This window comes from Polypterus senegalus, chromosome 12 (genome assembly GCF_016835505.1).
Source record: "Polypterus senegalus isolate Bchr_013 chromosome 12, ASM1683550v1, whole genome shotgun sequence".
Taxonomy (NCBI): domain Eukaryota; kingdom Metazoa; phylum Chordata; class Cladistia; order Polypteriformes; family Polypteridae; genus Polypterus; species Polypterus senegalus.
Genome location: NC_053165.1, coordinates 52,569,905 through 52,587,611, shown reverse-complemented (window position 1 = coordinate 52,587,611; position 17,707 = coordinate 52,569,905).

Genomic DNA, 17,707 nt, shown 5'->3' with positions numbered 1-17,707 from the left:
AATTGATCTGTTGTGTCACTCTGCACCAAAGCTACACTATAAAGGTGCCTTCAGAGAATGAATTTGCTTGTGTAAACAAAGCATTTCCACTCTATTAATGTACTGCTCTATAGTCCACAGAAGGGGTGCAGGCGTGTAGCGTACTTCATCATGTGGCACACAATCGTGGCTTGCCCATACCTGAAGAGATACAGCATGATGAACCCAACTCTGACCCACCAAATGATCAGCCAGATTGGTCAGCGTAATAACTTTGTTTGAACGTAATTAGCAGAATGTAAAAACAGGTAATCAGATCCAGCATTTATTTTTGAACCAACTCATTTAATTTGTAGTCAATGTCACATAGTACAGCCCTTACAGTCATTGGCCACATCTCTTATAGAATCCACTATTGCACTATGTGGCACCAGAACAGTGTCCATCAGCACACAGCCAGATGATCGCCCAGCGATTTCTGAGGCAGAGGTGCACAGCAGCACCACCACTGCATGATTTTGTGTCATTGGCATGTGGGTCAGCATTTGTAATGCTGTCTGAAATAGAAGAAAGAAGGTGGGCTGTAACTCGCCTTTTCATGTTGACTTTGACATCTGATCTCTTTTATTTAGAGCACGTGCGAATTTCTGAACTTGAACTTTTCAGTGTCTCAGCCATGCTGTATCACTCCCATCACTTCTTTTGCCATGGTCTTTTAACAAAGCACTGAATGGAAGGGCCTATTTATTTTGATTTGCATATTCAAATTCTGGGAGGAGTCGGGGTGGGGCTGTAGGCATGTGCATGCGAGTTAAATTTCACGTTCGTTGGGATTTATAAAGGGGAACTGCGTGGAACTTGGCATACACAGTTTTATACATCTGGATTTTTTGTGTGTTTTGTCCATACGCCATGTTTAGTATGAATTCTATGCATGGCGATATATGTGAGGCCCCTGGTGACTGCAACCAGGGGAACTCTGGAAGGAATAAACTTTTATCACCATGTAAGTATGTTTTGCTGTATACTGTTAAAGTATTGGCAAAAGTAGACATCCATAAAAGTTGGGGTCCATGTCTTTAAGCAGTTAATTGCGGAGTGCAGTGGGGGGTTGCTTTGCGGCTATTGTCGTTTATTTGTTCCATCTGTCCATTTTTCAAACCCGCCTATCTAGAGTAGGGTCATGGGGAAGCTGGAGGATCTCCTAGCAAGTATCAGATGTAAGGCAGGGACAATCCCTTGGATAAGACATCAGGGTGAACCAGGGCTGTCTTAACACCATTATAGACCCCCGGGCAAAGCAGTACACTGGGGTCCCTACCTCCACAACCACTTAGCAAGTCATAGATATACTGTACATGCATAGATTAGCGTAGGGCCCACGCGCAACTGCCCAGCTTGCCCATGCATTAAGACGGCCCTGGGGTGAACACACTGACAGTAGGTAATGCGAATGAGTGCACCCTGTCAGTTTTCTGTATCATTTGGTCAAGTATAGCACCTTTATCTGGTGCACCATTTGCATGGCAGCCTAATGTTTGCCTCTTCAAATATGTTAAAAAAGTTGACAATTTCCATGGTGTGTACTTACCTTTTCCCACAACTCTCGCTTTCTCTATCTATCTCTCTCTCTATCTTTCCGTTATGAATATGTTCTGCGTTTAGCTTTTTCGTCTGTTATTCTTCATCTTTTTTTTTAATCCTCTATTCCGAGTCTGATGTCAGTTTTGTTATTTAAATATTTCTTGCATCTTGTTTATACGTTTGTGCCGTTTTCGACTTTATTTATTTACTAGTAACTGGGAGCTCGATCGAATGGGGCTACAAATTCTACGTTTGTGAATTCCATACTTTCTTTGCAAAGAATTATTTGTTTTTTTAAGTCCCTGAAATGATTTTGTTATCATGGCACTGATTTGTGCTTAAAATAGACCTTTTTAGCCGATGTAATGAAGAGCTGCCTGTTTAAACGGGGCTACAAGACGTGAACTCAGCTCTTTGGCGCACCTCATTTGATTTTTTCCGGCAAACAAATTTTCAAAACAAACTGTATTTTACGACTCTAATCAGAGTCGGAGTAATAATTATGTTGGGGTGGTCATTTTAGATCTGAGATTGGCTAAAATTTAAACAATGACCGTTGTTAATACCCAGCCGTCATTACTCAGTTTGCCAATAGATGTCAGAAAGACGGATGCCAAAACCGAACTGCACAAAGATAGATTTCGACGTACCAAGCAAATGGCGATACGTTCTAAATTACTTACGGTTCTGGAGATGTCCAAGGGTTTAAGTCAGTTGGCGATGTTAGTCCTGGAAAATACGCCCCACCAAACCAACGTTCGAAAAACCAACCGAACTTATAGTTATCTGCTCGAACCAACACCGACTTACTATACTCACCCGTCCAGCGGCGTCACTGAAGCATTCGTACATTCTTAGCCAATCATGCGATACTGCGTCCGCGTCTGCCACGTTATGTTCTAACTACAGAGGCAGAGTCCCATTGCATGGTTCTAACTTGACGAGAACACTATACATATGGGGTATTGACGCGAACACCATACATACGGGGTATTGACGCAAACACCATACATACGGGGTATTGACGCGAACACCATACATACGGGGTATTGACGCAAACACCATACATACGGGGTATTGACGCGAACACTATACATACGGGGTATTGACACGAACACCATACATACGGGGTATTGACGAGAACACCATACATACGGGGTATTGACGAGAACACCATACATACGGGGTATTGACGCAAACACCATACATACGGATAGTATCAAATTAAATATAAGGATATATTTTTTGGAGATTATTTTGTCTTCCCCGTTGGACTGCATCCTGTATTGTTAATGATGGGTCCTCAGAAGTCATTAACCTTTCGTTTATGACAAGACGGGAGCACTTGCTATCCAAATTTGCCAAGTTAAAATGCCTTTTACTTGATAGTTCTTATACTTCTTAAAGAAAAAAATTCTAGAAGCAATTCCCAGTTTTGACTATTTTTAGTTCATTCATCATAATTTCTCTTCTCTCCCATAATATTCTTGCTAATTTTACTGTCATAATACTGTCTATTGATTTAGCTAATATAGTGCCTTTAATTATCTGTCTAATATAATTTCATTACCTACTGGGTTTCCCAAAAAATGTATACAAACCTTGAATGATTGTAAATAAAAGCCTTATTAAGATAACACTAACTTTTATACGGTAACTCAAATTAAAGGAGACAAATGGAGAAGCAGTTACCACAAGTGTTCAGACTCCTGGCTGCTCTGGTCCTGGCACTGCTCATCACAAATCTTTTCATTTGGTGTTTGGATGCAATCTCTTTCTTTGACTGTTTTCAGCTTATCGATTGTTTGTGATATAAACCTTATCTTTGACATGACGCCCATTTAATGAGGGTCAAGAGGCCTGATGATGAACGTGAGGACTACCTCTTTGCCCAATCCCTTTGTTTGGCAGATTTCCGTTACAATAGTCCACCATATCATGATGCTAGTGGAGAGGCGCTCAATCCTGCTGGAAATAAAAGGGGTCTTCACCCCCAAACTCCTCTCAAATACGAGGCATGAAAGATTCCTGCAGCTTCAAATAAATGGCACCACTTGCACTTGTGTTAACTTAATCCACATTGTGTTTATAATTATTCAGAGTGTGTATACATATTTTGGGACACCCTGTTTCAGTCTGTTGACTCGTCTACTGTGTGTGTGTGTGTGTGTGTGTATATACTGTTGGGGTGTGTAAATGTGTACATAGCGGTGGTCAGCGCAGCAGTAAAAGCTGTCACAGGATATGACAGCAGGAAGCAACGGCCAGAGAATGAACACACTCAGGAGTCCGGAGTGTAAATTAAAATGCCATTGAGGTTCGGAGGGCACTGCCATGGGTTGGTAAAGATGGAGTGAGTTGCCACCTATTAAGAAATGTAATGCAGGGTGATCGTCTAAGACTCTAGAGAAACAGTAGCCCTGAAACTGACAGGGGTGTTTAGTGGATCAAATATCTGAAGAGGGCCAAGTAGTGCAAAGTACCCCCTGCCCAATAAAGGTCTGTAACAAGCCTGCCCTAAGGCTGGTACCATTTTGTCCTTTGAAAGGAGAAATGTGCCATTTATTGCCCTCCAGCCCATCCACTGGCAGCACATGGTCCCCCTCCGTGATGAAACAGTAGGACTCTTTAAGTCCCAGGATGCCTAGGAGACCTGACCTTTTAAAATGTATTGTGGTTTAGTGGTCCCACACCTCTCCTTGGCCTACATCGCTGCTACAAGATCTTCTTGTCCCTTCCAGAATGAGCTCCATTGTCTTATGACTGAGAGACGAGATGATGGGGCTGATTTGGTGCAGTGCCTCATTCCAGATGAACTGACTGTGGTGCCGATGTCACTCTTAAGCTGGCATGCAGCCTGCAGGTTCTCCCCTTATCCATGTACTTTCTGAGTACTACATTTTTTTGTAATATCAAAGTAGTGCAGTTCACGCCAGTTGCTGGGCCTAAACTGACATGGTGTGATAGGGACATGTTGTGAACTGGCATCCTGTCCCTAATGCTTCCTGCACGCTTGTATTGAAATAAGCAGGGTTATATAATGGATGGATGAAGGGCTACAATAATGTGATACATCTGAAGGACTGAGGCTGGCACCAGAACCACTCCTGGGTTGATTATTGGCTCAACTCTCTGCCATCCTCTCCATCCCCTTTACAAACTTCTGCTCTCGGCGTATTCTCCACTTGCACAGTAAAGTGCAGAAGCAGCGTGATGGATTGCTTACCTGTTACTTCTGATGAGAATCTGAAATATGCTCACTCGGGAGCTTCTTCTTGGGTGGTAAGGCGCACAGACACTTCTTCTTAAATAAAAGACTGGCAACAACAGCTGATGGGCACAGCTGCCAACAAAGACTGTCACCAAGTTCGCTTCTGAGGGTGAGAGGTGTCAGGTGCAGCTGTGTCATGTACTTGTGCAGAGGGACTCGGCATTGGGGGGGTCCTAACTGTGGCCTGAACTGCTGCTCTGCAGTCACATCATAACCCACTACTTCCACCATAATGCACTTTCAACTGGTTTGCTTTGCACCAAGTCGTTATGGTGTGCACAGGGACAGATGAAAGGTGGACGCCTGCATTTACACACACATTAGAAACAAGGAGCAGAAGCTGCTTCTGCATCTTTGGTTTAATTTTTTTCATTTTTCGTTATTTTCCTCTTTTGAGAAAACATCAGTTTTGCTTCGGTGGTTTTTTATTTTTTCCATCCACATTTGTAATTTTGACAAGTCCGAAAAAGCCAAATACCCAGCCATGCTGCGTGAAGGCGTTCCCCCCCCCACTTGTTCTGCAAGTCTTCTGCTCCTTTATCTGAAGCGTTGGCCCATTCTCTTAGTTCAGTGTGGGCTTGGGGTGTGGAGAGGGTGGGGGGTGGGGGGTTTCAAAAAAAAGCACTTAATGCAAAGCATTATGGGAGCAAACTTGGAATTTGTTTATGCGTATAAGTGAAGGTGGGGGGACGGAACAGAGGCTTGTTGCCATGGAGACCCAGACATTCTGCGGAGTGCATTGCAAACATGTGGTTTGGCTTGTTTTTGAGGTCAACTGCAGCTCTCCAGGAATTGGGACTATTGTTGTTTTTTTTTTTATTGGTAGTTTTTTGTTTTGGCCCGAGGGATCATTTATTTATGGCACTTTGTGGAAAGTCATTATCTAACAAGCTCAATTATTAAGTACAGTGTGACTTGTCTAGTGTGCCTGTGGCTTGTTATGGGGTGGCTTGCCAAAGCTACTGAGCTGGCATCAGCCAATTTTCAGAAAGCGGCCCCTGTGCCAGCTCCGAGTTTACATTATTGTGTCATTCCAGGTAAATGTGCAGTGGGGCACAAATTCTTCTTCTCCGGAGTCTTCAGGGCACTTGAGCTCAAAGATCTAGAAAGAGAGGAGGATGGAGGGACCGTTCCCCTACAGTCTCTGCCAACTCCACATGAGGGTCTGCTTCCGGTCGATCAGTCCAGCATTTGCAGACCCTCACTCCACTAAACTGAGATTAGGCATTAGTGACTGGAAGGAGAGCACGGACAACGATCCCGTGATGACGGCGAGTCTGATGAATAATAAGGATTGATGTTTTTTTTTTCCTTTTCTTTTTAATTTTTTTCCTTTCAGCCAAAAGACCTACCCCAAGAGATGTAATAGCACAAATATATTATTACGGCACTTGCTGCGCTCGACCGCGAATCTAATCTGAACATGATTCTAATCCGCGTCTGATTTTATAGCCCTCTGAAACTGTAACAAGGGTGTGGATTAGATTTCAAAATGTCAATTTGTACAGATGTTATTCCTTATTCTACATTACTCTGTATTGTTATCTAAACATTGTACTGTGGCCCTGGGAAACATAACCTCATACCACTACCAACTGTACCAAGGTATATGTAACGATGTTATAACAATGAAACTGACTTGACGATTGTGATGCCATGAGCACCATTTCAAAGCAATCTGTCATCCATTTCCTATGCAACTCCATCTAACTCAGACCAGAGGACCATCCATCAGTAATTGGTGCCAACAGTCAATCCAGCTTTAACAATGAGTCGCTCTTTATGTGGTGCAGTGAGCCCGTCCAGTTACTGTGCCCACTCACTCACTCACTCCAGTGCAGGGAGTCATATGTGCAAGCACACTCTAATGGGGAAGAATTTCAGGGGTGTACCGGGGGGGAAGGATTTGGGCCTAACACAGTGACTTACCCGTCTACCTTTTCATTCTCAGCTGAAGAAATCACCTGGCAGAAGAGCAGTGAAAGTCACCTCCAGGACACCTGCATCTAGGCCAACAGCCTTTACAACCAAGAAAAGGAAGTGGGCGCCATCAGAGTGATCAGCATCGGAGAGAGACAAAGAAGATCTCCCAACGTGATTAGCACCATTGGCAGATTTTTTTTTGCAGTTCCCAGCCATCTTCAGCCTTTTGTGGCTAACACTTGGGGGTTTCCATGAAGGAACTGCAACCCTCTGAGAATCCCTCTGTTTGGTTTCTTATTACCAGGGTTACAATTTAATTATTTCACTACTGCAAGGCATAACATTAATAAACTATTTTATGAAGTGCCTTGCACAGTGAGTGTTATTGCAGATCTCATTATAAATTAATCAATCGGTTCTACTTTGTACGTGGTTTATATGTGGCGTTCTATTTTACAGTTTTAATATCCTCCATTGTCAACTGGCCACAGCTCACCAATGATTTAATAGACAGGCATTGCTGGTTTCCATTGCGGTTTAATCAGTTACTACCTTGCATCTTTTATGTGTTCCAGTTCGAGATTTAGGAAGTCAGCGAAGAGCGCTATACAAAAAGACGTTTCTGTTGTTGTTCTGCTCAGAACCTGCCTTCTAATGATTAGTCATCTGTCTGTTTAGTGAACCAACTTGGTCCAGAGCCCCTCATGGACCCCGTGATCATCAGAGGTGACTGTGTGCAGAGAGTGCAGACCTATAAGTACCTGGGAGTGCAACTGGATGATAAATTGGACTGGACTGCCAATAATGATGCTCTGTGCAAGAGAGGACAGAGCCGACTATACTTCCTTAGATGTTTGGCGTCCTTCAACATCTGCAATAAGATGCTGCAGATGTTCTACCAGACGGTTGTGGCGAGTGCCCTGTTCTACACGATGGTGTGCTGGGGTGGCAGCATAAAGAAGGAGGACACCTCACACCTGGACAAACTGGTGAGGAAGGCAGGCTCTATTGTAGGCACGGAGCTGGACAGTTTGACATCCATGGCAGAGCGACGGGCACTGAGCAGGCTCCTGTCAATCATGGGGAATCCACTGAACAGGATCATCTCCAGACAGAGGAGCAGCTTCAGTGACAGACTGCTGTCACCATCCTGCTCCACTGACAGACTGAGGAGATCGTTCCTCCGCCACACTATGTGACTCTTCAGTTCCACCCGGGGGAATTGTGACTATGTGAATATGTGAATTTCCCCTTGGGGATTAATAAAGTATCTATCTATCTAAGTTTAGCATCACAGATAAGATTATTTCTACCTCAATATATAAAAAGTGCTATTTGAATTATCATTATTATTTGTTGTAAGGTGAGCACTAAGGCACAGTGCTTTACAAAATAATCAGTTGGTCCTGATTTAGATCCACATTTCCAAAGTGAGCAGCCTTTTCATACCATATTGTATGTTAGGCATTCATTTCTTCTCCTTTTCACTCCTCTCCCCTCTTCTTTTCTTCTCCCTCCCCTCTCTTATTTTCTTCTCCTCTCCTCCCTCCTCTTCTTCTCTCTTATTTTCTTCTCTTCTACTCTCCTCTCTCCTCTTCCTCTCTTCTCTTCTTCCCTGGCTTTTCTTGGTTTGTGACCCCATTTTGAAATCAAATCTTTTTCACGACCCCAGCTCTTTGAAATATTGACATTCACTTCCCATTCAATACCTTGTTTAATGTTTTTTCTATTTTTAAATATTTTCTCGCTGCCCCATTAGCATATCATGTGACTCCACTTGGGGTCGCGACCCCAAGATTGAGAAGCGCTGCCATAAGCTTTACCAAGTAATCTATCCCTTCACTTCTTGTTTAATCCGTTCTATACAGAGCAGTGTAACATTCTACCTAAAGCCTTCTGCCTGATTATACCAGGGTGGGTTACAGCTCCCCAAGACCCTGAATTAGATAACAGATGTATAGCCCCTTTTATAAGCGCATCAGGTGACACTCAATGGCGTTTGTACAGAAATGCTGGTAACTTTTATCTCCCATCATCCTTATCTCACCCAGATAGCCATGAATGTGTGCGTATAACTACTGATCCCAAGTAAATGTGGCTAGGCGTCTCTGCCCTGCAGTGCCCCCAAATCTTGTACAGCTATTTGCCTTTTTGCTACTTGTCTCTTTAATATGTTTTTATTTTTCACCATTATAAAACCCAGTGAAGCAATGGGTGGGTCTCTGTCTTTTTCGGCTCACATCCTCATGGGCCCTTCGACTTCAGCAGCTGTTGGCACAGTCACTGCTGGTGTAAAGTTCTATTTGCTCATTGCCCACAGATGTCCCAGGACTTTGTGTGCCGCTGCTGCTGCCAACACCCTTTTTTAGAAGTTCGTGCTTAGCAACACAGAAATTCCAGCCAGACCTGGGATGTCTTAGAGATAAAGCTTCATGTGGCCCAGAGCAGAGGCACGAAGAACCCGGCATCTGTATGTTAACCAGTCAGGCTAACACTGCGGTGTTGTGCGGCTATTCAGAGTTGGCACCTCATACCTGCAGTGCATCCAATTCTTCCTTCACTTCTCTAGATTTCACCTCACGTCCTGAGGCTTCATTTTAGCACCTGCCCCCTCCAGGTCATCCTCGGTCTTCAAGGCATTACGTGTCCGGCAGCATGTAGACTGCCACATAACTTGTTTATCATGCATGCTCATCCAGAGGCCTTGCCACCTTCCACGCCATAGTCCGAGACCATTTCAATCAACGGCAGGGCCTCAATGTATTTTGGGAGAATGTTTTTGTGCTCACTTACGGTATGTCAGAGGCGTATGTGTAGTGAAGACCATGTCTTGGCAAGAAAACAGATCGCAGTGTCCCAGCTGGCCTAAGACACTAACCATTGGTAGCGTATCCGATGCACTCAGGGCATCACAGTGACTGGACTGTTTAAGCTGAGAGATGTCTGTTTTGGAGAAGAAGGACGCTGGTCTCACCTGACACCTCAGATTTTAGGCAGCACAACTCCTGGTCCAGGCTTTGGTGTTGTCACATGTGAGCAACGGCAACTCTCTGCTGGCAGGAGTACCTGCGTGTGTCACCACACCACTGAAGATGATTCAAAATGCAGTGGCACATCCAGCCGGGGTGGGCACATGTCACTCCTCTTTCCAGATCATTACTTGGCTCCCTGTATTAAGTTCAAATCTTCGATGCTTCCCTAAAAAGTAGTCAGCACCTATATATTTGGAGACACTTGTGAAGTCCTGTGCTCCTTGTCACCCAGTCAGGTCTTCTGGTGATGCCACCTCTACTTGGTATTAAATCTCAGTCCAGGCTCTTCATTTGCAGCTTGTGGCTGGTGAAACGTGCTGCAGTCTAAAGATGCCATTTACTGGGCAAAATGAAGACCAATCCCTACCAAAAGAACTGGCCCTAGTGCCCCAGCACCCCAAAGTCGTCTCCACCCAAGTGAGTGTTCTGCTTAAACTCAGCAGTGTCTGTTTTGGAAAAAATAGGCCTCTGATCTCACCCGGTGTTGTTAGCCCTGCCACCCTCAGGCAGCATGCCTCACAGTTTCTTAGAATTTCTGCATTTGTGTAGAGGCTGACATGACGGTTATGCTGAGTAAAGCGAGGGAGGAGTTCAGACATCGGCAGATAAATAAATTCCGCTTGTAGACAGCTCTGCATGTGACTCATTACTCCTTAAGCAGGGTGGGCTGGGCCGGTAAAACTGCAACATGCAAGGTGTGCAGCTGCGGCCATCAGGCAGGCCTCGTTGGCACCTTTACTGTGGCTCGAGCCGTATCTCGGGTTCAAGCAGGATTAGTCTGAAAGTCACTCACATACGCTGGGGCTCCTCAGGTTACAAAATCCTTCCAATAAATGCCACTTGAAGTGCCAGGAGGGCTGCATTCATCAATCCTCACAAGTCAACTATGATTCTAATGGCTGAATTCCGAGGCTGAAGACTGCTTTGAAATTTAACTCCACCACAACAACATTACTTAGGGGGGTCTCCAAACAATCTTCACCAATTTTTAAAACCTTAAGTATTGCTATGGGCTTAGGAGGCGACATGTACGGTGGTTTTGAACTTAAGTCTGGGATAATGGTGAGGAGGAGAGAACAGTTAGAGAGGCACAAACTGTGAAATTCATCATCTTAATGCCATTTTACAATCTCAGCTCTCTTGGCCATGACCCAACTGGGGGCTTCACTAGTCAATAATGACTACCATTTGTAAATGCGCAAGCTGAAGGAGACTTTAAAATGACTGGCCTCACGATGCCATCCAGATCTTGTGGCTTACTTAGGAGGGCACCAAAGCAGTTCACTATCCAAGGTGTAATTCCTAAATTCTTTAAATCTCAGTCATCACTACAGACTTAGGTGTTCACAGCATAGGGACTGTTTACCAGCACTAGCGTGAACCACTCTGCCGCTTTGTGATGCCCACAGGCATGGGAACCACCCTCAGTTGGGACATCTAATAGTCAAGCCCGAGATGGACAGAAACAAGTGAGGAGAGAGACAAGATTTTATAGTCAAAAGTGTGCAGAGGTTTATTAAAGTGACACAGCGCACATAACCCTTCAATAAATAATGTTTCTTTTTAAAGTCGTACCCATATAATAGTATCTTCCAAGGAGCTCAAGAAATAAATAAATATTTCTCTATTATATAAAAAAAATCCTGTGACGAGACAAGAATGTTTTTCAAGAGATTTTTTCAAGTGCCACGCGGCCCTCCTCTCAACCATTTTCAACCATGCCCACGGTCCACTCACCTCTTATTCGTGTGAATGCTTTTAACAGACACAGTTCCTACTCTCTCATTACGAAGGGTTATCAACAGGAAAAATGAGTACATGGGTAATCCTAGCAGCGAGAAATGATGAAGGCAAACAAATTAACGCTAAAAATGTTGAACGGTTAAACGGCGAATTGGTGAAACACATATCAAAAGACTATGCTGAAACAGTTGGTGGTGATGGTGTGGAAGATGAGTGATGGGCTATGCAATAGGACAAGATTAGTTGTATTCAAAATTGGTCGAACAATTCTGACATGTAAAATTTTAACAAGCAACAAGAAAGGTAATGTAGAACATCATCCATGGATAACATTAGACACTAAAGGAGATCTCGATATGCCCTTCATGTTAAAACATTTACAATTTTCCGTTAGAATAGCTTTTGCTATGACAATTAACAAATCACAGGGACAAATATTTGAAAAAGTCGGTTTATTTATTAGAGAGAAAGAAACGATATTCACTCACGGCCAGCTATTCATTGCATTGTCACGATGAAAGTCCAAACTCAGAATCAAACTTCAATGCGATATTGACAAAAATTTAATTCAAAAAATAGTTTTTACTGAAGTTTTACAGTAAAAGTGTAAGTTTAAAAAGTATTTGCATGAGAATAATAAAGTGTTCATAACTGGCGATTCCATAGTGCGGAATGTTAGAATTCCAAACGATGTTAAACCAGCAGTTAATGTTAAGTGCCTCGCAGGGGCCAAGATTTCTGACATAGAGGCCGCATTGGACTGTGTCGCCGATGATGAAGTATCTACCTTATGTCGGCACTAATGATATTTATTTACAGCAATCTGAGGTATTTCCCCTTGGGATTAATAAAGTATCTATCTATCTATTAAAGTGGAACTTCATCTCTCTATGCACCAAAGCTAAAAGAAAATGTTGGAATTTAATTGTATCTGGACCCTTACCAAGATTATATAGAGGGGATGTGATTTATAGCAGATTGCATTCCCTTCACTGCTGGCTAGAAACCTGGTGTGCAAATAAAAGCATAGCGTTTGTGAACAATTGGGATGATTTTTGGGAAAGGCCTGGATTTTTCAGAAAAGATGGTCTTCATCCTAACTGGAGGGGATCTTATGTATTATCCCAAAATATGGCAGCAAAACTGCCTGGTTGACTGATTAGAGCACTATCCAGGCTGCAGTCGTGTGATTTTAAATCATAGGCTGTTTATCCCACCTGTTATTTTCCTGAAGCTGTTACCCATAATCCCTGTTGTGGGGCATCCAGTAAACGTAGTCTTGATACAAACCTTAAATTAATTGATAACCAAAAAGTAAGGTGTATAATTAGACCAAGGGATAAAACCAGACCTCCACCAGGGCATCTGTAATAGAAATTTAATTCAAATTAAAACAAAAAATATATCAGCAGTTCAGAAAGAACCATGCAGTTTTAAATGCTGTTTATTGAACATTCGCTCTCTTGGCACTAAAGCTGTTTTGGTAAATGATATATATTAAGTACAAAATCTGATCTGTGTCTTCTCACTGAAACCTGGCTTAGTAAATGTGACACTGTTCCCTAGCTGAGGCGTCACCAGATGAATACTCGTTCCTTCATAAGTCTAGAGATTCTGGTCGAGGAAGAGGCTTTGGAATAATTCATTGTAACAAAATGCAAATCACTTCTAAAAATTTAGGCAACTTTACATCCTTTGAGGCATTCATTTTAAATATTAAAACAGATTCCAACACAATTATAGTGCTAGTCTACAGACCACCAGGGCCATATTCATTGTTCATGACTGAATTTAGCAACCTTCTATCTGATTTGGCTATAAATTATGATCATGTAGTTCTGATGGGGGATTTTAATGTACACATTGATGTGGAAACTGACACTTTTAGCAAATGTTTTACTTATTTGTTAAATTCAGTAGGATTTTGTCAGATTGTCAAAGGTCCAACTCATAATCATAACCACACATTAGATTTAGTTATAACTTACAAAGTTGAAATTTGTCATTTCTTAATTACATTTGATTTAGTCCTGCCCTTGCCAACGTACTCACAGATTAAAACAAAGACAGTGCGACATCTAGATTGTAATTCTGCTTCAAAATTTATAGATACCTTGAGTAAGTCGAGTGTAATTGTGGAAAACCATTTAGATCAGTTAACATCAAATGTAAACGTGGAAAACAATTTAGATCAGCTAACATCACATTATAATGTGACCTTGAGAGATGCTCTGGACACAGTGGCTCCCCTAAAACAAAAGTGATCAAAGCACATAGAAACTCTCCCTGGTTTAATGAAAACACTCGAGCTCTTAAATTAGAGTGTCGAAAACTGGAGCGCAGATGGAGAACAACAAAGCTACATGTCTTTCAAATTGCATGGACAGAGAGTGTTAATAAATATAAAAAAGCCCTCTTTAAAGCTCGCTCAGAATACTATTCTACATTAATAGATAGCAATAATAAAAATCCTTGGGTACTGTTTAGAACAGTGGCTAAATTAACAAATGGGAATTCAGATCAACAGTGCAAAATACCAACAGATATTAGCAGTACAGACTTTATGAACTTCTTCAATGAGAAAATTAAAAATATAAGATCCCAGATCTCAGCATCACAGTACAAACCAAATACTAGCTTAGCAGACCCTGCCACATTGCATTCAGCACTTTAATAATTTTAATCCTGTAACTGAGCAGGAAGTCTTAACTTTAATTACTAAAATGAAGCCCACTACTTGTTCCCTAGATCCAGTGCCAACAAAACTAGTAAAAGTGCAATGGATGTTCTTGCAGCCTATTCTATCATTATCAATAGTTCATTACTGCATGGCACGTACCTGATGCACTAAAAGTGTCAGTCATTAAACCTTTACTTAAAAAGTCAGACCTAGACCCACACATACTAAATAACTATAGGCCTATTTCAAATTTACCATTTCTCTCTAAAATACTAGAAAAGTAGTCGCCAGTCAGCTTCAGTCACACCTTACATTACAATTTATTTGAGAAATTCCAGTCTGGTTTCGACTGGTCATAGTACAGAAACGGCACTAACACGGGTTGTAAATGACATTCTGATATCCTCTGATGAAGGAAACTCCACTGTAATTATGTTGTTGGACTTAAGTGCAGCATTTGACACCATTGACCATTCTATTTTACTGCACAGGCTAGAAAACGATGTTGGGCTTACAGGCCCTGTGCTCGCTTGGTTTAGTTCTTATTTATCAAATCGATTCCAGTATGTACAGAAATGTGCTGACAGTACTCCATCATTATACACAGAAGTTCAATATGGTGTCCGCAGGGCTCAGTACTGGGACCTTTACTGTTTTCACTTTACATGCTTCCACTGGGATCTCTCATTAGGAAACATAATGTTAATTTTCACTGTATGCAGATGACACCCAGTTATACCTTTCATTTAAATCAAATGAAGTTTCTCCGATGTTGTCTTTAATTAGTTGTGTTAGTGAATTAAAGGAATGGATGAATGAGAACTACTTGTCTTTAAATACAGATAAAACAGAGATGTTAATTGTTGGAGGGAATGACGCTGATCACAGCAATATTTTGTCATCATTTAACTCAGTTGGAATCCCAATTAATTTTACTGAATCAGCCCGCAATCTAGGAGTTATCTTTGACTCTAGCATGTCATTTAAAGCATATTACAAAGTTGTCCAAAACATGTTTTTCCATCTTAAAAATGTTAGGAAATTAAGGCTTTCTAAATAAACAGGATTGTGAGAAATTAATTCATGCATTTATCTCTAGTAGGATTGACTACTGCAATGCGGTGTTCACTGGCTGTTCAAACTGTTCTCTATACAGCCTCCAGTTAATCCAAAATGCGCTGCAAGAATTATTACAAGAACAAGAAAATATGAACACATAACTCCAGTTCTTAAATCCTTACACTGGCTCCCAGTTAAGTTTAGGGCAGATTTCAAAATCCGCCTTTTAACATATAAAGCATTAAATGGCCAAGGTCTGGCTTACTTGTCTGAACTTATCATGACTTACAAACCTGAGCGCACATTAAGATCTCAAGATGCCGGTCTGCTTATGATTCCAAGGATTAATAAAATAACAGTGGGAGGTCGAGCTTTTAGTTACAGGGCCCCTAAACTGTGGAATGGTCTTCCTGCTTCCATAAGAGATGCCCCTTCGGTCTCAGCCTTTAAATCCCGGCTGAAGACTCACTACTTCAGTTTAGCATATCCTGACTAGAGCTGCTGATTAACTGTACAGACTGCATCTCTGTTGTTAGTCATTAGCACTAAAACATAAGTAACATGATAATTATATTTGAATACTAACCCTCACCTATTCTGTTTCTTTCTCAGTACTCAAATGTGGCAATTGGTGCCACGGCCCACCTGCCAAGTTGTTTGCCTGCATATGGTAAAGTCATCCCAGATGGAGGAATCATGGGAAAGATGGGTCCTTTCATTGGATTGGGTGGGGTGTTTCACGATGTCCTGGTCATTCTGGCCAACTAATCATTCCCTGTCTTTAACTGGTTAACTGTCTTTCACCCCTTCCTCACCTAACACCTAACGTGTGGTAAGCATACGGGTGCAGAAATGACTGCCATCACATCATCCAGATGGATGCTGCACATTGGTGGTGGTTCAAGTGTTCCCTGCACATGTGAAGCACTTTGAGTGTCTTGGAAAGATGTAAATAAATATAATGTCTTCTTCTTCTTAATTAACCCAAGATGGGCGATCGCACACACTCACGTGTGAACATCTCATCCAGAATAGTCAAGCCACCAGGAAAGTGCACTAAAATGAATAATAAATTAATCCGTTAAAATAACCCCAAACTTGACTTATCACACCACTCTTGTCAAATGGTGATGAGCAAAATGATTCATGCTAAATTGATTTTGCAGACAAACTCAGTGTTTCAACTGTAGCCTGTAGGAGGCATCTCAGAGCCCCATTCCCTATCTACAGGTACACGGCATACAGTCACCAACTTTTTTTTTTTTATTGCAGAAAGTACGTCACACAGACTTCTTGTTCCTCCAAACAATATGCTTTCCTTTCCTTTCCTCACCTTTCTCCACGACTCCTCCACTAAGGGCTGGTGAGCTTTGTCCTTCCTCCACAAAGTGACAACCGGTGGCTCTCTTTATTCTAAACCCAGGAGTACTTTTGGCGGCACAACATTACACTTCTGAGTCAGGTGGAAATATAAATAAGAATACCTGCTCTCAACAGCTCCCTCTGGTGGCAGTCACAGGGCTGCCCAACGTGTCTACAATTCCTAGGGTGCCTCATGGGTGTGCACACAGGCGATCCAACAAAGGGAGGGTACCACCTAGTGCATTGATGGGTATACAGCACCACTTCATCCTTCCATTATTTGAGCCTGGCAAGGGTCCATCTAACTAATTTGGGAAGCCAGTCCATTCCTGCCTTTTACTACAAATTGTACTTTGCTTCCAGGGAAATTCATACCATGCACACAAGAAGAAAGATGTTTAGTTCCTGTCTGGAAGCTTTTTCATGCATTACTTCTGCATGCGTTTGCCTGTCATTTAGTACAAAGGTAAATCAAAAAATAACTGCAATGGATAGATTCGCAATGGCTTATGGGTAGTTTCAACACACGTGGTGCAGCGCTTTGCTGTTAGTCTAGTTGAAGCCAAGATCAAGAGAACATGGATGTTCTCATGCCGGGTTGCACCATTGCTGACCAACGTAGCACAGTGAGACTTCTTTCAGCAATGAGAGTGACTTGTGTTGAAATTGACCGAACAATGTTGGCTCAGTACGGAAATTAAAACAGCAGGCCGCAATGAAACGTTTATGAATGTGTAGACAGAGGGAAAGTGAGTGGAAGCGACGACCATCGACATCATGCACTCAAGACCACAATGACATGGTGAATACCCTCAATGTTGCTGCACATTTGGAGATCAGCTATGGATCTGCACCTGCCATAGTGTATGATGACCTGGCATATCTGAAAGTTTGCCCAAGATGGCTACCTAAACAACTTACTGATCTGCACATGGTGAATTTTAGCAGGTTTCACTCCCTCTGCCCAAAGAAATCTCACTACGGTTCATTGGTCAACAACTGCAGTCCTGCAGTGTAGCCTCCATGTTGATTTTACTTTGGCTTCAGCTAGACTAATAACAGAGCACTGAGCTG